Source organism: Caretta caretta, chromosome 4, assembly GCF_965140235.1.
Source record: "Caretta caretta isolate rCarCar2 chromosome 4, rCarCar1.hap1, whole genome shotgun sequence".
Classification (NCBI taxonomy): domain Eukaryota; kingdom Metazoa; phylum Chordata; order Testudines; family Cheloniidae; genus Caretta; species Caretta caretta.
Window position 1 is genome coordinate 30752169 of NC_134209.1, and position 3009 is coordinate 30755177.

A 3009-nucleotide genomic window follows, 5' to 3' on the forward strand; every position below is an offset into this window, starting at 1 on the left:
TTCCTCAGGAGCAGACAAATGACTGAACTGTTCTGTTTTTTTTTATTTCATTTTTCTGTTTAGCCTTATGATGAGTTGTATTACTGTAGCACCTAGAGACCCCAACTGAGATTTTGGGACCTATTGTGCCAGGCACTGTACAAACAGAGTATGAGACAGTTCCTGCCCTGTAGAGCTTCCAATCTAAATAGACAAGACAAAGGGTGGGAAGAAGGAAGTATTATTTACAGATGTGAATCTAAAGAACTGAGGCCCAGATCCTCAAGGGTATTTAGGCTTCTAACTTCCACTGAGATCGTTTGAGGAGCTGGGCCAGAGAGATCAAGTAATTCGCCTAGGGTCACACCGAGTCTGTGGCAGAGCAAGGAACTGAAGCCAAATCTCCTGAGTCCCTGTCCAGTGCCTTAGTTTTTACAGAGTGTCCCAGGTTTTCCTCTGAGTCTGACTTGAGTTTGAGCTGCTGGGCTAAAGATAGCTCTTCGGGCTCTGATTCCATCCTACCAGGCCAGATTTCAGAGCCCAGGCTCTCGCCTGAGCCTGAACTTGTACAGTGCTATTTGTAGCCCAGCAGCCTGAGCCCCACAAACCCAAGTCAATTGTTCTGGGCTCTGAGACTCGGTGTCACAGGTTTTTCTTTGCAATATAGACCTACCCTGGGCCACAAAAATGTCCTTCACCCCAACCTATCTTTCACCAACAGCTAATTCGGGGAATTAAAAATACCAAGCGAACAGGAAAGTAGCAAAGATTTGGCTAACTGGCGTTTTTGGATACAATTGGAGAATGTCTGGTTTTTATATATACTCCTCTTCCTCGCCATCCACCCAAACCGCATCACAGGGCCTAATCCTGCTCTCCATGAAGTCAAGAGAGATGGGGGTTGGCCTTTATTTTGCACACCTGGTGACATGGGCAGGCAGCCCCATCAGACAACATGGGGATTTGTTTGGTTTTCAACCAGTAAATACAGGGCTCTAGAGTTGTTAACTGCTCATGTTGAAAACTACATGGAATGTTAAAGCAAAATGTCTGCTTTGGTAAAGTTTTGAGCCAGGCTAATGCTCTTGGCATGAGAACTAATTTACAGACGGAGGAGCTTTGGAATAATGCTCCTTATCTGATAAGCCCTTTGCCTTTTAATTTAGCAGAAAGAATCTCTGGCCCCTGTTGAAAAGATTAGAAGACTTGAAGCTTAACTACATTGTGTAACAAAGGTGGGGGGGAGAACATCCTCCCTTTTGCAAAGCTTCAGTGAAGTAGGCAAACAACCCCAAACAAAACCCGCAGCGTGCAGAGAATCCCCCTCCCCAGTGGTGGAGGCAAGTGGAAACACAAAGTGCTGCTGGCCCCCTAGACCAAGTTTTCAAGACCAAGAGCCAGTCTGGTCCTGCATTCCATGTGGCAGCACTGCAGAAAGTGGTAGGAGCCCTGCAGAATCATGAAGGCTGCTGGTCAGATGAAGGGCCATGCTCAGGTAGAAGCCATGTCCAGCTTCCTCAGCCAGCAATAGTTACTCTGAAGCAGGGCCTCTGAAAGAAGGTGGGAGAAAAGGGATCCCTGAGAGCCCCTTTCCCTTTGGTAGTAAAGAGAGAATGAAACAGATGGGAGAAATAGCTTGACAAAATTAAATCGTATAAAGAGGGAGGGGCAGGGAAGGACCTAGAAATCCACTCCAAGTAAAACTGAGGGAATGAGGGAGCTCCCACAATCAGAAAGGCAGATAGCGGCCGCTCTGCAAGAAATAAAGGCCTCACAAGCCATTCTGAGTGCAGAAACATGATTGCTACATTAAAAGCCAAATGACTTACCCAGTGCAAGCCCCATGGCATTGCAGTGCAGATGCATGGAGTGTAAGTCTGGCGGAATTTTGGTCCAAAGCATATAGTAGTCGGAAGGAAGGAGGACTAATAACCCTGAGTTTTAAAGCAAACCCTGTTCAAGGTGTGCATTCTGGGCTGGCCACAGCCTCGTGGGACAGTGCTGGTGATGAGGCTCACAGACTTAGGAGTGAAGCAGCCTAGAGAAGAGTAAGGACATGACTCAGCACTGGCTGGTCTGACAGAACATAACACAAAAGTCACGTAATCATTGCCCGCATGGGGAGGGACCCACGTTACTAGGAAGAGCCAGGTAATAGTAATGGGGGATTTGATTATTAGAAATATAGAACTTCATGGTAAATTGACTGCCAGATGCAAAGGTTGCAGATCTCCCAAGACTGTGTGCTGGATGGACCATTGGTCTGACCCAGTGTGGCCGATCTTATGAGCACCTGAGCCTAATAAAGGCTTATGAGGGCTCAGTCAGGAAGCCCCATACCAGAGGAAGGTCCTGAGGACAGAGACGCCTCAGGGGAACTGGTTAGGAAGCTACTCCCATTGGTGTTTACCTGGAGAGCAGAGGCTCATGGAGACAGAGGTGAAGACAGACTGACAATGTCCTGGGCAAACCTTATGGAATTAAGATAAACCTGACTGAAAAAAGTTAAACCTTATTGAATTAGGGTTAATACCTTTTGGGGATACACTGTATTAAAAATGCAATTATGTATGTGTGATTGTGGCATTGTATGTACTTTGGGGGATGCTAACATAATTCCTCTGGTTATCGGCCTTTTTGAAGCCACCTCAAGAGATGCGCTTATACTCATTCAAACTGGATTCTCCAGGGACCACCACACAGAGAAAGAATTTGTGGATAAATAGCCTGAGTTTAAACTGACTCTGGGCCACCTTTCTGATCCAGCAAACAGACAGGACTTCTGGTCCAAGGTGGACCTAATCCTTGCCTTCCACTCAAGAGCACAACCTCAAATATAACAATGAGATGGCAAGTCAGACTGTTTCACACTGTACATACTATCAGGTATGACAAAATTAAACCCAAGCTTTCTTGTTGTCACCAACACAGCTGATGGAGAGAGGTCCAGGAAAGATGAGGGAGAATAGTAAAAATGTGAATAATACCCCCATGATCACAAAATGTTGGGAGAAGAAAAAATAGAAGAGC